Here is a 19,759-nt window from a genome sequence, read left to right as displayed (position 1 = left end):
TATCTTACATTGTACTTTTTACATTCTAAGTGGATTCCGCTAGAGGGATAGGTGTAATCTCTTCCTATTGTTGGAGATTATTTTAAACTTACAGACACTGCAACGATACTAAGCAAGCTAAAACTGCTTCTGTGTGGCACAGAACACAAACAGAAATAGGAGAATAAGATATGGACTGGCTTATTCCTTATTCCTTTGTCATTTCATTTCTTTTTATTGATGTTTACATTATTAATATCATGGTACACTGCCCTACAAAGTGAAACATTTCTTGAAAGATTATTTATATGAAAGATACTAACACAATAACATTTTTTTGCAATAATTACATCATGAAAATGATCGAAACAGTGTTAAGTAAACAAACTTTTAAAGTATCTGCAATAATCTCAACATGAAAATAATTGTAAACAATGTTAAGTAACAAAAGCTGCACATTTAGTACGGTATTTCATCAGCTGATGTTCAACTTGGTTAAAATTGAAAGATTATAACATATCAAAAGAATGCTAAACCTAAACTAAAGAAACCAATTAACTTTAAAGCTTTTAACAGGCTTACATCACATTCTTATACTATTTTATAGGATCATAGGAAGTTACTAGGCTAATGGCCCTAGGGCCCTTACAAGCCTAGCCAAGTTCTACCCTTATTTTCACGATCAGCACCTATTGCCCCTGTGCAAGAGGGATACAGGTAAACTGCCCGGGGTGAATTTATGGTTACCCATTAAATTGTCCAGATTGTGTTTGGAGAGGGCCAATGAGATGCTCTGCTTGACATGAAGTGGGAGTCTGTTCCAAAGGTGTGGTAACCTCTGGAATATTAATCTGTCCCTTCGGCAGGAATCTATCCCTCCAGCAGGTTCTATGAATGATACCATACCAGGTTAAGGTCTTTAGAGCAAATAATGTGTACAATTTGACTTACAGATATGCAGCATTTCCAATAAAGCAATGTCAGGGATTGCCTTGTATGTAAGTCACAGATTGCCACTGAGTAATCTGCATGAAACAAAATAAAGTGAAAGTGATTTCAGAAGATCCACACAGGACAGATGCTGAAGACCTTGAATTTTCCTTGTAAGAAACCTCTGTGCTCTATACAATTGCTGCAGGTGCTTGGAAAGATACATACCAAAAGGGACATTGTACTCAATTATTGGCCAGATGACGAATTGTACAGCGAGGTTATACCTTCTTTTTTTCTGGAGGCATTGCCCTTTCTTATGAGATGAGCAATATAGAATTCCCTTCTTACCACTGTGGAGACATGGTGGTCAAAGTTAAAGTTGATGTCAACCTATGTGCCCAGGTCTCTCACCACTGAGTGTGCACTAAAGGTGTTTCTATTGATGTGGGAGTTAGCAAAAACATCACTCTTACTGAAAGGGCTGATAATACATTTTTTTTGCATTGAGTTTAAGGCCATAGCTTTGGCAGCAATCTCTTTTTTCGAGTGTAAGACTCTCTTGTAGGATGTTGACATAATTTGGAGATTCTATGACTGCTCCCATTTTGCAGTCATCAGCAAACTTTGTTAGCCACAGACCTTTCGTTTTTGGTTGTACTTCAGAGAAATAGATTCCAAAGAGTAGAGGTCCCAGGACCAATCCCTGTGGAATACCACTGGTTACAGGTCTGCTGTTGGAGATGTATTCCCCTATTTTAACTATATGGGTTCTAGCAGTGATCCATTTCATGACCCATCTAATGATATAAGGGTCGATACCTAGCTGGGTGAGTTTGTCAATGATGCCTGAGTGGGGGATAGCGTCAAACAGCTTGGCTATGTCTAGTGAGGCCATATGCAGAGATTACCCCTCATCCAGGGCTTTGTTGACTGTCTCGAAGAAGTCCATCAGGATTAACAGGTGTGTTCTCCCTTGTGGAAATCCAAATTGAGTAGGGTCAAGTGTTTGGAGATTACCTATATCTTTGTTGATAAGTTCCATGATGATTTGTTCCAGGGCCTTGCTGATATCGCTAGTCAGGCTAATAGGTCTATAGTTCCCAGGGTCAGTGGAAGCACCACCTTTGCACAAGGGGATAATGGTGGCTGTTTTTCATTCAGCTGAGAAGAAGCTGGTTTTTAGAATATGATTGAAAAGAGTACCCAATGGTGTTGCTCATTCTTCATGGAACCCATTTACGACACAGCCTGGGATGTTATCAGGTCCCATAGATGCTGTCTTTTTGGCCTTAGAGTTAAGCTAACCTGGCATGAAAAATAATCATAACAGATGAAACTGTGAATATAAAATGAATGTATAACAAAAGTTTCTGTAATCTGAATGATACGAACCAACGTTATATTCAAATATCAATGTTGTGAAATCATTCAGTATTCTCCTAACAATGAGATAAAAACATTTTGAGCTATGAAGTTTACAGGCGTTGTTATATATAGATATGCAATTTGAGAAACTGTCTCATGGCATATTGTTGAAACTTACACAACTGGTTGTGATACCAAATTATACAAGCATAAAATCTGTAGGATAAATCATTGTGTGTCATGTGAGATAGAATAATGGTACCACTGGAGCCTCTCATACCAAAGTAGCAAAAGAAGAAAAACAAAACGTAGGACTGCTAACTTCTGTTCTGATTAAGATTTGTTTTCAGTATATCGGTCGTTGTTTATTTTGCAATATGGATCAAATGTCTTCAGACTTGGTTATAGAGTCTTTTAGACAAGTGTTTTAAACCGCCAATACGTTTGTGAAATGTGAGTTCTTTTTGAAACAGTAAGATAAACATGTTTGCATTTTCATAAATTGAGTATAATATGGCTCTCTAAATGGAAGTCCATAATGTCAGCTTCTAAATATTTTTCCATAATGTGACTTCCTGTAATCATGTGTGTCATAAGACGATCATAATCATGAGAAAATAATGCACATTGTAGAATATTATCTGAATATCTTAATAAGATGGCAGGATTTAGATATAGATTTATATGAAATTAAATGTATCTAATAGTTGCAAAAGCTTGCTTTCTCTACATTAATAGATAAGAATAAAAATGTATATTTTAAAACTTTCCAGTTTATCTTAATTATTCCTGAATTACATGCAAGGGGAGAAAAAGCTGTATGCAATTCATACAGGCAATTAACATGAAGTCATTTTTCATGCCTAACGTCACAACTAATTTAAAAAAAATGGACTTAGTGGCCTGTACAAACATTGTAGATAGAACCCTCTGCATTACAGACCATCTACTTGTTAATGGACTGATACACTTTGCGGTCAATTTAGTCAATTTCTTTTGCAGACATGCCCTATCTGTAACTCATGTAAATAGTTTATCCAATTTCAAGTCATCTGCATATGGACTGTAGACCACATCAAATGAAAAAAAGTTAGGTCTGAAAGATACAATCCAGACAGGTAAGGGCCTAGGACTGACCCCTGTGGGACACCCTGTCTATAACCAAGAATTTCATCTGTCCAGTTGCTGTATGATAATTGCCATGTCCTATTTGTAAGCCATGTAGCTATCCATCTTATCAAGAGTACATCAAAACCTAGTTGCTCTAATTTACTAAACAGTGTTTATGAAAGACCCTGTCAAATGCTAAAGTTAAATCTATATAAATTACATCAAAACACACATTTTCATTCATAGATATTACTATATTGTTATAGAACTTAAAGTTACAGGTGTTAATAGAAGATCTAATTTCAATATTTGCATGCTGATATTTGGTTTTAATCCCCAACCTTTCCATTTCTGGCAATAACTTATACAATATTACTGTCCCCATTATTTTTCCACAACATGAAAGTAGACTTAAGAGTCTATATGATTCTGTGGTTTGTCCTACTCCCCTTTTCCTTAAAGAAAGGTTAAATAATTGCATGTCTCCAGTCTTGGTTCTCCCCATATTTATAAGACCTAGTAAATAATAGATATAATTGTACTGTAAAGTCTTGCTGAAGGGGTCTCAGGTCATTATTATGAATTCCGTCTCCAATCTGTGGTTTGTTTGGATCCAGTTTGCTTAGTTCTTTTTCAATATAATTTAATTTGATTTCAGTATCTGAGGTTATCTGAATCTCACCAGGACAACTTATCACTCCCTCTGTGGAGTCAAACTCTTCTGCATAAAATTTTATAAATATATATATAATCTGTTGTGTCTGAGAATAATATTTAGAATCTACACACAGTTTATCAATTTGTGTGTCTTTACTCCTTCCACATCTTATGTACCTATAACAAGGTTTGCTATAGAGCTATAACATAATATCTATATAGAGCTATTATGCTCTATATACTTTATATATATTTTCTTCAAATTTTTCTTGATCTTTTCTCACCTTTTGCTTAATTTGTTTGTCCAGCTTGTTTATTTCAGTTCTCAAAGTTGTAATTTGATCTCTTTTCTCTACATTGTGTCTCTCACCTTAACCAGGTATCTTGTTCTTATGAAACTTCTTCTTCTTTCGGCTTATCCCGGTCAGGGGTCGCCACAGCTGAACTCCGGTCCACTAATGTTTTGGTAGTGGATTTTTACATGCCAAGTTACCAGCCCTGATGCACAACCTTCAACGAAGGCACACCCATTCACACATGCCTCCACACAGAAGACGCTCTAGCTGAGAATCGAACGGGACAATGTCTTGCTGTGAGGCGACAATGCTTGTTCTTATGAAACTATGCCCCCCTAATTTTGTATGCCTTATTTCCTGATGTTAAACATTGTTTTTGGACTCAAGCAGTTTCTGTTTCAAAACTCTTCACATTCCTTCTGCAGTTTTTTGATTGAACCCATCACTCCAATAAGTTTTACATAGCAGCTGTTTTGCTTCCATATAATTTATAATTAACCTTCTTCATATTGCTTTAGATTTCAGTTTGGCAGAATTATCTAGCAACAAATTAACCTTTCTAACCCCATAATCAGTGCAGATCAATGCTGGTAAAACCTGACATGAAGTAACAGTAATTTCTTTAGGAACACAAACAATGTCTGTTATGTTCTGTTCCAGTGTAGGTTTTTTTACAATCTGAAACAATTGTTGTTCCTGAACACACATTGCTCATGATTGCATTACTAATGTTGTTGAATCAATATTATTCAATTCTGATTCTGGTAAATGTAATTCCCCATCCACTATTTATCTTCCTCCTGTGTTTTATGCAAGAAATGTATAAATTCCTCTAGGGTATCAGCACTTGACTTTGGTGGTCTCTACACTCCAACAATTGTTATATGTTCCAGGTAAATATGTCTTTATTGTCATAGTTACAAAAGCTAGAGTTTTATTGTCATCATTGAGCATGTAATAATCACAGGTCCCATAACAATCCTTAATCGCTATCTTAACACCTGCACCTACTTTTTTGTAAATACATTTAAACTCTGACTGAATTGGTTCCCAGTCATTGCTCTTTTACCATGTTTCGCAAACAATAACAACAGCAATTTTTGGGAATGTAGCAAAGTTTCCAGTAAAAACACTTTAATAATTAATGTTCCTAGAATTAACAAGCATCATAGATGCATCACATACTGATATCTGTGAACTGTTAAATTTTTGACATGGTAAAAATCCTGCCTTGTGTTTGTCAAATATTGCAAAATATCTGCTGCAAAAATTCTCTTCTCTGATCTTGACAAATGCATACCATCCTGTCTGAACATTTTTGTGCCCAAATTTAAGCCTAGGTGCTCTACAGATTTCCATTTGTTGAAATATGACATTTTTTCATGTAGGTATTTACCCAAAAAATCTTTTCATTCACAGTGACCTGACTCTCCTTTCTATATGTGATTTGTGAAAAATACATCTTAACACCCATACAAGCTACGCTATTTAAGTGGGCTGTAAGTTCCCTACTAATACACAATGAATCCTTGTGGATGAGATCTTTTGTAGTGACATGAATAAAACAGATCCATTCTTCCTTAAATTAAGCTATTCGAAAACTTCTCTCACATCCTCTATTTTTGCTTCTGGCAAGCATAACATTATTTGATGTTCGTTATCTTCTCTGCTAATGTAAATATCAGTTCTTCTAATGACGCAGTCTCCAATCACAAGAATATCTTTACTGACCAGATCTGAAGAATCTTCAGCTTCTAATTCATTAATATCTGTTTTATCAGTTGTTACAAAGGAATGATCTCCATAACCATTAGTCTTATTAATCCCGTTGTTTTCATTACGTATTACATTTCCAAGAATACAGTTCTAATCCAGCTGGCTTTGTACAGCCACAGCTTGAGCCATATTATCAATGTCTGTCTTTCTCACCTTTTTCTTAAAATAATGCTTTTCAGTCCTTCCATATTTTGATCTCTTCCTTTTCACCTGCCCCTTTTATCTACCTTCTCTTTTGAAAAAATCCTGCATTTTTCTGCTGACTAAAGATTTTCTGAAAGAAAAATGTTATCATTCCCTGTAATCTGTGTGTTACATAACAAAGCAGTATCCTGTTTCAGTATGTATTTGCTTTACTTTACCGACATTCATTAATTTATTTTTTCCTTATTTGTTGTGAACCTCTTCCTTTCTTTACTCTTTTATTTCCTTCTAAGTGCTCTGAGTCCTCTGATTACTGAATGTTTTAATCCAGATTCCATATTTCTTGGGGCACCATCTTGTTTCATAGCACCTGAGTGATCTTTACAGGCAATAGACACATCATTTCCTAAATGTGTTTTATTTGCTCTTTGCCTAACATTATTTATCTCACCAATCTAGTCATTAATATATGTAACAACATCTATGCTAGCTGTGCCAATTGCACAAGTGCAGTCAAAATCAGTCAGTCTAGATTTACTACTAATAAAGGTAAGCAAATCATCCAGCTTTTGACATGAGGAGAACAGATCACCAGTGTTATCAGGTCTTACCTTTAAATATACTTAGCATTATTACCCTGTACAAGATATTTCTGCTTTAGCAAATCATTAATAGCATACTCATTTAAGGAATCCATATTCAGCTGCAAATTAATAAAAGATTCTAAAAAAATAAACAAAATCAGTTACCACAGAATTCATAGAGAGCATGTGGTCGTGTGCAGCTCTATAGCAGTGCAACATAGCTGTGCAACATTTAAATGTTTCTGAATTACTGCAAAATGTTTTAGATTCATTATCATAGGCATCACATCAAGATGAAGTCATTTGCATTTAACGCAGCCAACCATGTTATATCAGTTGGCCTTATCTTGTTGCTGGGATTTCTGAATCACACATAACCTGCTTGTCACAGCTCATCATGCAAATTAACTTACTGTGATGTGACAACATTTTCTGAATCTGGCCTTAAGTCATCACCTTCACCTATTAATGATCAAGACAAGTTTGCTTTTTTTCAAGAATAAGTAACTGGTAAAAAAAATTGTGTGGAAATCCCCTGCACCATTTTACATATAACTTACTCAACACTACCCTGTTACACAATAGTAATGGCAGGGTGAAAGACTAAAGCAGTGCACAAAATTCTTACACAGTGACCCCATGTGTAACAGGAATGTGACCAATTGCAGTCAGACAGTAGGCTTTCAGTGCAATACTGCTTCCTCAATTGTAGGACTGTCCTTGAGTCAAGAGTCAATTGCATCCAATAATTGGAAGCGGGCAGTCAAGATTTTAGTATTTTAGATGCTTCTGCTACATGCTATAAGAAACAATAATATTAATAATAATAATAATAATAATAATAATAATAATAATAATAATAATCAGGGGTAGCCAGTGTTGATTACAGACCCACACTGTTTATACATTTGTTCTATGAACTACCCAAAAATAAGAAAGTGGGATACTTGGGATTAACATAGCTAGGCTTTTAAAGACTCTAGGGTCACTAACCTAGTAACCTCCTATGAACCTATGAATATTTAATAATAATAATAATAATTTGATGTAATAAATAACATTGAACACTTTTGAAACTGTTTAACTTCCCCCAATTTCCACTTTAATGGTTATGTTTATCCAAGTAGTCTTTTCTCATTTTGTCTCAGGAATATCTGACACATTTATATGGCAACAGTGGGATTCTATTATTAAATGCCCAACTTTTCTGTCTTTTTTATTCCTATTTACTGTCCCTGATATGAATAAACAACAATACAGCATTTAAAATATTTTAAATTGATTGGTTCTGTCCACTAGAACAGTAACTTACTGTACTGTGGTGGTCTAACTTTCAAAAAACTTCTGCCCCACCCTGAAAAAGCTTGCTGCAGTCTCCAATTCAGTGTTGTCATCAGGGTCACTGAATACAAGTAGTTTTCTAAGCATTTCCCTCCCCAAACTGACATCACCGCTACCATCCTAAAAACCCACCCATGTTGTGATGTCACAACCCCCCGGTCTTTCCCCTACCCATACAGAAAGTAAAGGCTAGAGCAAGCAAATAGTACATGAGTCAAGTCTCCTGCTGTGAGTTATCAATCACAGCAGGTAACAGCTCAAATTATCCTTAGTACTTTGACATCTGGGAAAGTTAGGTGTGAAGGGCGATGGAAGATGAGTGAAAGTAGTACAATTCAGGCTTCATAAAAGACTGCAGTTTAGCCATTCTAAAAAATAAGCAGCAGTAAAAAGCACTTAGAAAGTCTGTTCTGTGGCATTTGCACTGTTTGTGTTTTAAGTAATCATTGAATGGCATGAAATGTTACTTTAAACTTACTGAATGAAAGACAGCAGTGTATGCATGTAAAATCAATGCAGTGACAGGAGCTTTAGGAAGAAAGAGGCCTGATGATGTAATTTTTTTTACAGACAAGCACTGCGTTGTGGGATACCTAGAGGTAGACTAAACAATCAGAATTACTTCAAGAAGTCAGAGCCTATGTGGTCAAACACAGAAATTATGTATAAAAATATTTAAAAACCTGTAAATTGTACCAGAGTGATGTTTAATGTAGGAAACACCAAGCCATGATGAAATAAACATGTTTTTTGAGTCTTTGGGTGTGGATCTCCTTTAAGTAAAACAAGATTAGCCCTGTGTTGTACAAGTGTTTGGTCTAAAAAATAATAATTCTCCAATTTTACAGATCCCCAGACATGTGCCGTGGTACTTGCATTGAATACTGAGTTGTCTAGCCAGTGTACCTAGTTAGGTAGGGTTCTAATCTCACTGCAGTCAACTGGTTTGTGTGTGTCTGTCTAATCAGAAGATCATAACCATGTATCCTTCAGTCATTAGTAAAATCCCATGGAATACCAACATTTTGCACTTGATTTGCACTGCTTTGATACCTAAAGAGCATAAACTAGATTCAGACCTTCTAAATCTAACCTGTTATTCATGCACTTGAGCACTAAACTAGCCATCTTACATTAAGAAGGGCTCTGCTGCACCCTTGTGGCAGATGAGTGTGCATCCAGCCTTATTTGAGCTACAGATTGCTTGAGCAAGGTTCATTGTGTCCTTTCCTATTGGTAGATTAGCTCAAAGGTGTTTTAATTTCCCCTATACTTTAGACTTGTATTTGCACATTGCACACTGTACAACAGGTGTTAGTGGTGCCCTGTATTGGCACAAATGCCTTGAATCTCAATGTTTCCCTAGACATCTGTCAGGGGAACCCTCCCAAGCTTCCCTACTATACTATGAGCAATTCAGTTGTGCACTGAGCAGCATTGCCACACTTATCATTCTTAGCCTTCAATAGAACAAATATCTTTGTTAGTCCTAGGGCTAAAACTAGTCACACTAGACTACTCCCTTCCCTAATAGTGCAGTCTGATTGGCATAGGTATCCTGAGGCAATGCAGTAATTGCCTCATGTAAACTGATAACCACCTACTCCTAAAACAAATAAATACCCCATGGGAGAGATGTAATTACACTATGAAATTGGAATCAGTTCTCTCACTTAACAACAAAGTGGACATCAAACAGGCTGCCAGAACACATACTTCACATCTCACACAAAATGAGGTCATGACACATAAACCACATATGCAGAGTTACTGACTAGAAGCTGACCAAATGATCAGAGACCTCCCAAACGTAAACCACTTGCACACACTGCTCTGCAAATAGAAGCCACTACACATAATAACTCGTACACCAGTGTCTCAGCAAATATGACCCTAAGGCAAAACACCTCAAAATCGAATGTCTTGTTCATTGATGACTCTGCAGTGAGACACACATATGTCCCCCTCACCAGGCTAGACATGGAAAAGGTCACATACAGCTGTCTGTCAGATGGCAGGATCCATCAAATAACACATGCACTCAAGTCGCTCAACAAGTACCATTATGACTCTGTCGTAGGCCATGCTGGGGTGAATGACTTGAGACATGGCTTTCTGGACTAGATGAAGAGAGACAGGACTGAACTCTCAGATTATATGTCCAGGCAGGTAAGACCCTAGCCCTAAGCAGCATTCTAACTTCATTCAGGATGGTGCCACAATATAAACAGAAATGATCAACTTCAACAATTGGCTTAGCTTGTGGTGTCAGTACAGGGGTCTATACTACTTGATCGAATGCTTAGGTGAGCGAACACCTAAACATCAACCACATAATATCGAACCCCACAACAGCAAATGCTGCCGGGAAACAGAAATGTCGCCACCCAAAAAAAAAAAAAAAGTTTACAACTAAACTAAGCTGTGCCCCCACACCCCTACTAAATATACCAACTCTGAGATCACTCTACGGTGGAGAAAATAGTAAACACAGCGAATAGCCAAGGGAAATCTTTCCATGCATTAATTTGGTTGTTCACTGTTTTTTGCCTTCGATGTTATGTGATCAATGTTTAGGAGTTCACTCACCTAAGCATTCGACTATGTAATATAGACCCCAGTACAGGAGGATGCAGTACCTGTAATCCTGGGAAGACATGGTCGACAGGCCACTCTGCTTTAACAGAGATGGTCTGAACCTGTCTCCTCTAGGCATTCGGATAGTGGCAAAGGCACTTCCCTCCCCCATAGTCCCTTTTTAGGCAATGTCAAAACAACAAAATTTCCATCATAACAAAATTCATGGTTCAAGGCTGCAGAGAGCACTCTAGTCGTGCAAGGCTACAATGCCTTCTACCTGTTCAAACCTCAAAATGAGCATAAAAGAACCAAAGTTAGAGGTGTATTTATCTTCATTAAAGTCAAGTACACCTCAAGACTGGTCAAACAGTACAACTCTCTTCAACTACTCCATGTCTAATTACCTACAGGCAAAATGCCCTACCACATCATTGCTAGCTATAGGTCACCCACCGCAAACCAAGAAAAGCACACTACCTACCTGGACTTACTAGAGTCAGTTTCCATACAGCCCAACAACTTATTCATGACAGATTTCAACTATCCTTCTGTCGACTTGGTACATACATGAGCATGAACATGCTCACTCAGTGATTCCTGGTCTACTCAATACAAATGCTCTGGAAAAGATAGCCTGCTCCCCCACAGGGGGCTCAAGTGTCCTAGACATAGTACTCACCAAATGGGGGGGGGGTCACTGCACTCCCCCCTGTGTGATGCCTTTCCTGATAAGGTCAGACCATAAATCGGTGCTATTTGAAGTAACTATTGAACCTGTCACCAACACAGTAGCAAAAAAACTTCCAAACCAAACTACAACCAACTAAGCGATAGTATAAAAAGTTTTACACTCCCTGCAATTACAGACGATGACTCTTACACAGAAGTTTACACAAATGCTCTGTATAAACACTTAAGCAACTGTATAGATTCAGCTGTACCTGACCAGATTAAAACCAGGTCCTATTGAATAAACAAGCCACAGTGGTGTACCTCAAGTATAAACAGGTTAAATAACAAATGAAACAAACTGATGTCAAACAACAAGAGGGAACTGACTCAGCAGAGGAAAACCTCCCTCCACAGCTTGAACAAGCAAATCAGAAATCTTGTAAAGTCCTCTGAAGCTAATTATGAAGCTAAAACAGCATCACTAGCTAAGGATAATCATAAGGCATTCATTAATTATGTCATAAATGTAAAAGAGAATGCCCAGCTATGTCCCAAACTGGTGGGAGATGGTATCGCACTTACTATACTGTAGGAAATTGCCAACCTGATAGCTGACAGATTTGGCACAAACTTCACATACTGTCCCCACTAGACATACCCCAAAGCATACCTGACACCAGTCCTTTGCCTTGTATATCTAGAGATCTTGTCATAGCTTTGCTCCCGAAGGCCAAAAACATGGCCTCAATGGGACTTGATAACATCTGAGATTGCTAACGACCCACTTGGAGTTCTCTTTAACCATAGCCTGAGGACTGGCTTTGTTCCAGCAGAGTGAAGAACAGCAGCAGTAATCTTCTTGCACAAAGGTAGGCCATCAACAGACCCTGAGAACTATAGAACCATAAGTCTAATCAGCCTCATCTGCAAGGCCAGGGAAAGAACCATCATGGACCTTATCAACAAGGACATAGGCGACCTTCAGACTGTAGATCCAACCCAGTTTGGCTACATTAAGGGTAGATCATGCTTATTAAACATAGTAGACTTCTTCCAGAAAGTCAACAAAGACCTGGATGAAGGTAAGACAGCGCATACTGCCTATCTTGATCTGGCCAAGGCTTTTGACACAATCCTCCATTCAGGTATTATTGAGAAACTCTCCCAGCTGGAGATTAAACCTTACATCACTAGATGGGTAGCCAACTGTCTCACCAACAGAACACATACTGTCAAAGTTGGTAACTCCACCTCTACCAGTAGACCTATCAATAATGGCATACCACAAGGATCTGTGCTGGACCCTTTACTGATTGGAATCTATTTTTGGAAGTCCAGGCTAAAGTAGATGGACTTTGGCTAAACAAGTTCACTGATGATTGAAAATTGGGTGAAGTCATTGAGTCCCCAATGATGTTAACATATTACAGGAGGGACTAACACAGAGCAATGACTGATGTCAAAGCCATGGTCAAAACTAAATGCAATTAAGTGCATTGTTATCCCATTTGGCAAAGTGGAATTCCCTGCTAATTGTAATACTGAAAGCACCCCTCCTAAGTTAAAACTCAGTGGTGTGAGATCTGGGAACACAGGTAGATAGCAATCTGAACTTTGACCACCAAGTTTCCACAGCTGTAAGAAAAGCCTTTTACATTCTGCATCTCACAAGAAAGGGCTTCGCATCCAGTTCTAACGATGTTATAACTCCACCGTACTTGACCTTTATCAGACAATTAATAGTGTATAATGCTCCCTTCTGCATGGACATCACCAGACATATGCAACAGCTGGAGAAACCACAGAGGTTTCTCACCAAAAAAGGCAGGTCCTCCAAACCAAGACATACATGAATATTCTGAAAGCCCTGTGACTGTACTTTGTATCATATAAGCAGCTGAGAGGAGACTTATGCCTGGCCTACAGGGCAGTCTACGACCCTGGCCTAATGGAAATGCTGCACATCTGCACACAAGTCACTTGCACTATGGATCTTAACCTAGTCTGTGACATTAACAGAACATACTGGAGAGACAGATAAATCTCCCGGAGATTGCTGCTACTCTGGAATAAGCTTCCAGTTCATGAGAAGCAGAGGTCCTCACTGACCCTATATGCTGCTATCCTGGAATAAACTTACAATTCATCTGAAGCAGAACTCCTCTCTGATTCTCTTCATGCACTACCTGAACAAATGGATAGGGAATGCAAATTTACCCCAGGGGTGTTACCCATGTCCCTCATGAACAGGGGTAGTTGGTGTTTTTTGCAAACTCGATCTGCAAATTATGTCCATCAAACCAAGGACAATTGGGGCAATTCAGGATTAACATGGCGGGGCTTGTAAGGGCCGCAAGCCTACTAACCTCCTATGAATCTGTAAATATATGGATATTGTCTGGAATAATGGAAAAGGTGAAATTTGTAGAACAAGAAAAATCAGTGTACATCCTTAGATTTCTACTTATACTTATGTTCATTAACACATCTGCAGTTAACTTTTTTTTAATATTACCTTTTATGTGTATGTGCGTATGTCTTTTGCAATCTTTATTTTGACTGTATTTGTAAATATTTTATTTTACCAAATCTTATTCTCATTAAAAATGACTGTATGTGACTGGCATAACACTGTAAAAGAATGTGCCTGCAACGATTGTGCATTGCAGCATAAAAGAAGCAGTTTATTTGCTTCTGTGCACTAACCTGAAGCAAGAGTATCAAACAGAACACTGGTCATGAGCTGCATGCATTTAGACAGTGCTCCCTGCTTGTTGTGAGCATTAGGAAGAAACTGACGAAAGCTGGCTATGGTGAGATAGGAGGCTCCTGAACTTGTTGGGTTGTGTGTTTGTTATTTGTTTGCCTGGAGAGGTAGACTGAAATAATATCCCATTTTCTGCAGAAGCCTGGAATGAATACCTCTACATTGACATAATGTGGTTGCAGCTAAATAAAATTGTGACAAAACCTAATACAGAAGAACAACATATTAACTAGGCAAAAAAATTTTAATTCAGTTCATACAGTATGAACCTATACATACATTGTGCTAATATTTGGACAGACATAGCAAAATGAAAAAGAACATTATTAATAGTTATTGTATTCACAAGTTGCAGTTCATAGAGACGACATTAAAGACACTGAGTACACTCTTTGAAACAGAGATGACAATATTATATAGCTTTGAGAATATTATATTTGTCCTTCACCTAAGAAATTGATTATGTATGTTTGGATAGAAAAAATTAGTAAAAAGTATGATGGTGGTGGAAAGAGGGCGGGACTATTTCAGCCTGGGGCAGTGCATAAGCAGAGCCAGTTCTTACTTTGGTAGTCTTTTAGTAGTTGAAATGTTGTACTGCACACAAGGTATCTTTTAAAGTATGGATATTGTCTTAATCAAGAGGAAGAAGAGGAAGACAAAAGTAATGCATAAATATGTATTTAAAATTTTCAGTTTATTTAACTCAAGGATCCAATCACGGGTAATAGAAGGGTTTGTTTCTTTTTATCATTGCCTTAAGCATAGTATCTCCAAAACATCTACCCATTTCATTTTTAAATTGATATGGATGTTTTGATTGTCTAATACTGTACTGAAAGTTTATGGGGGGAATTCAGTAAAAACTACACAATTTGTTTTTCATATATACATCACGCTGTGATGTGTATACAAGTGCGATCATTTTTACATTCAGTAAACATTGCTTAGGGCCGTGCAAGCACCAGCAAACAAGTAAACTTCTCTGCAATGTAAATTATTCCATAAGCATATGAATCTTACGCAAATTAGCCAGGTAGAGCAATCCAAAAAGCTGAAAGGCATCCGTGCAGACTCCGTCCCCATGTCCCTAATGTATGTAGAATTTTTCCACGTACAGGAGTCTACACGGACAAAAGGGGATGTAAACGTCCACAAGTATGGACATAACTCCCCTGAATATGTGACAGCACATAAATATAAGGTATAACATGCATCATATATGTGTGACAGAGTAAGGGAATATGTATAATGAATAATATATTTTTTTTAATTTCCCAGCTGCATTGTGCAAACATGCTTAACAGAAAAAAAGACTTTAAAATAACATTTATAATATAGTTTTCACAGTTGTACTCTAGGACCTTGTGTCAGGTCCATACAATGGATCGTGCTTTCACACTGTTACCCAACTCACATGACTATGAACCATGTAGTTTCCAGGCTTCTCAGCATGGATATGTATGCAAATGAGGTGGATTTGTTGAACTGATAAAAGGAGCATCTGTGTCCACATATTCGGGTAGACTCCTACACAATGTTGATATTCCCACTTGAAGTGGATGACATTAAGGGGGTGTATCCTGTTACTTTTGGGATTTTTTAGTGCTCAGCATGTGTGTTTGTGTGGCATGCCACATAGCTTAGCATGCTCGCATGTACAGACCACCCAAGTCACAGTGATGATGTAAGTAGCTATCATTTTAAACCGGATATATTCAGTTAATAATTATGACTTTTGCATAAGCTATAATGTATGGGGGAGCACATAGCGCAGCATTGCACAATAAAGTAGGGCCTTTAAATCATTTCAATTACATCCTAAGCAGGTGAACTGCATCATAATTAGCCAATCCCACATGGCAGACCTACAGCAGAACTGTATAAAATATGCATGCACCCGGCATTCTAATTTTCCCTCACCTAACCAGGAAAAGCTGAAAGACACAAACAAACAAACTCTGAACTATTGGAATAGAGATTTGGGAATTTAAACTGAGATATTGTTAGGGGCTGCTGCAGCTATGCTACATCTGTATCTGCTAGATGCTGAAGTCAGTGCTGCTTGTGCTACTGACGATAGGTCTAGGCTGAGAAGGAGAAGATTGTTCAGACCCATGGTAACCTTGCAGGAGCTACATAAACTGGAGATTATAGAGTGCTACAGGTTGGACAGAGACATATTACAAGAACTCACTGAGCTCTGCCACCTCTCAACTAAGAGCCAGAGGTAACAGAGGGGAACCCATCCCAGTGGAAACAAAGGAATATGTAGCCCTTAGGATACTAGCTACAGGTACTTTTCAAAGATCAACGGGAGACATGATAGGATTGTCACAGGCATCTGCATCCAGGATACTCCACAAATTCCTGGATGCTATGCTTCTACATAACAGTGAGCACATATCTTTTCTCCTTTCCCCTGAGGTGAGGGCCAGCAATATGCAACACTTCTACCATGTAGCACACCACCATAAAGTACTGGGTGCCATAGATTGCACTTATGTACACATCAAGGCACCACCAGGTGAGAAGTGTACATTCTACATTAATCGCAAGAGGTACCACTCCATCAACTGCTGGGTCATGTGCAATGCCCAGGTGATTATGCTAAATGTGTGTGCTGGCAACCCTGGCAGTTATCACGATTCCCATATCTGGCACAAATCACAGTTGTACCAGATGCTTGCTGGAGGGACATCCCACAGGACCATTTCCTGGGGATGCTGGTTATGCCCTGAAACTGTGGATGGTGACACCCATCAGAAATGCATACACTCCCATGGAACAATGCCATAATGAGGTACACACACAAAGTAGGAACATCACAGAGCATGTGTTTGGGCTTCTGAAGTCATGGATCCAGTGCTTGGATATATCTGGTGGAGCTGTGCAGTATACTCCAACCACATGTGCACATATATTCACAGTATGTGCTACGCTACACAATCTGATCCTGTGGGAACAGCTGCAGCAGTATCAGCAAAGGGAAGGGATACGCAGCCCCCCACCAGTGCCTAAGTTACCACAGCCACAGTCACAGGAGGACTTGGAGGAAGAACTCCCTGCTGATGTCCCTGTAGGCAGATGTAGGCATGCTCAGTATGGCCTGGGTTTGGCTAAGAGACACAACACATAGCACATTCACTGACAATATAGGGACCTAGGGACTGACACCTTACTCCTACTCACATACATATGTTAAAACTGATGCCAGGCAACTCACTCATCCTGTAACTAACCATGTATTGGCTGTGTACTGCTTGCATCAGACACAGTTAGCCCTGAACTGCTGCATTTGCAAGGTAAGTCCATAACCTACGCAGTAATCTACAGGATTATTATGATATTTAATTTTCTATATGGACCTGGTGCTTTATGCAGGTAACTGTAGTGGGCTACTTTGACAGAAATTACATCCACATGCTACTTCAGATACCTATTCCACTATCATGTTTACATTTGTATTCAGAACGCCTCATGGATTGAATATTCATGCAGTCCTACTGCAACAGATCACTGGTACATCCTTAAAGGGAGATGTTAGAGAGTAGGGTTAAATGTTAGTCAGACTACTGTGCAACTCAGCAAAAAATGTGGTTTTGTTCCTCCCCCAACACAGCAGTATCTCCTTGTAACTGTTGTAACAGTAACTTGTGTATGGTATATGAGCATGTCTCAGGACAGTAATATAGAATGTGCTTTTACATTGCATGTGTTAGGTAACAGAGGAATAGCAATGTACATAATTATGCAGGTGATTTTATGATGAATGAACCCCCCCCCCCCCCCCCCGTTAAGCAGCTTCTGTGGCTCAAAGGACTAAGGAAATTACACTGTGTTATATCTTTCATGGAACTAGTCCAGACGTATCCAGTTATTTTGGATGTGAGGTACTAATTTGTGTTTTACAGACTGTGGCTCTGTGTGTGCTGTACTATTATTAACCTCTTTCAGATATTAATTACATAAGACAAATCTAGAAAATCTTTGTCAATTTGAGTGAAGCACAGCAATGCAGAAACAGGGACAGATGTCATATTGTGTAACACACAAAATCCTGGACTGGAGTACAGCGAGGTGTGGGCTGGAGTCAGTTTATGCAACAGTAAGTCTCTGATGTAAGCAATGTGCCTCCCATTTGTGATCTTAGCAATGCACAAACAAGCCAAAAATCCCACCGTGCATGCTCATACACTTAGTTAAGCAGAGCAGAAATCCATTCCTCCTCAAGAAATTACATTTAAAATATTATATATATATATATATATATATATATATATATATATATATTGTATATATATATACATAAAAAGAGTAAAATCCCATGATTAGAGGAACTCCCTGGTCAGCCTCAGTAAGAAGCTGAGATCCCTCATAAAATCTTCCAAAGCTATGTCAAGACTCTCAATAGCAACACTCAGATTTGAGTGGCACTAAATATACGGAGCAAACTGATATTGCCAACATCATGGCAGATAGGTTCAGTGCTAACTTTACCCCCATCTCACCCCCTAAAGGGCCCATCTCTATACCGGAAGAATGCAAAGTTCCTGTAATCAGGACTGCACAGGTAAAATCCACACTTTCCAAAGCCAAGAACACAGCATCCATGGGACCTGATATCATCCCAGGCTGCATTTTACATGAACTACAGAATGAACTGGCACCCCACCTTTGTCCCCACTGAATAGCGCACAGAGATGGTTATCCCACTCCACAAAGGGGAACCACCACAGAACCCAGGAACTGCTGCCCCATTAGCCTAATGAGACTGGTCTGCAAGGCTATGGAATGTATCATCATGGAACTTATAAACAAAGACATTGGTAATCTCCAAACTCTGCAGCCCACTCAGTTTGGGTTTGTAAAAGGCAGATCTTGTCTACTAAACCTAATAGACTTCTTTGAAGCAGTCACCAAAGCCGTAGAAAAGGGTAATGTGGTTCACACAGCCTATCAAGATCTCACCAAGGCTTTTGACAGCATCCCCCACTCTGGAATTATAGATAAACTCACTAAACCAAGTATAAATCCCTATGTCACAAGATGGGTTGCCAACTGGCTCTCTGACAGAACCCACACTGTGAAAGTAGCAGACTACAAATCCAACTTCAGACCAGTGACAAGAGGAGTACCACAGGGTTCAGTCCCAGGTCCTCTCCTGTTTGGTTTCTACTTTTCTGAAGTACAGGCTAACACAGAAAGGTATTTGGCTAATGAAGTTTGCAGATGACTGCAAACTAGGAGCCATAATCTAAACTCCTAATGATGTGGACATCCTACAAAAAGGGCCTCACCGAGACAAATGTCCGGTGTCAAAGCCATGGCCTCAAGCTCAATGTCAAAAAGTTCATTGTCATCCCTTTTGGTAAAAACTCTGTACCCATGAACTACCACATAGGCGGTAGTCTACTTAACGCTGAAAGTGTGATAGGAGACCTTAGGACACAGGTGGACAGTAGTCTCTCCTTTGATAATCACATTGCCACAGTAGTCAGGAAATCCTACTACATGGCCCACTTCATCACAAAAGGTTTCTCATCCAGGAAAAA

Source organism: Protopterus annectens, chromosome 5.part0, assembly GCF_019279795.1.
Source record: "Protopterus annectens isolate FY-2018-M chromosome 5.part0, PAN1.0, whole genome shotgun sequence".
NCBI lineage: Eukaryota > Metazoa > Chordata > Ceratodontiformes > Protopteridae > Protopterus > Protopterus annectens.
The sequence above is the reverse complement of the archived record's forward strand: the minus strand, read 5'-3'. Positions refer to the sequence as shown.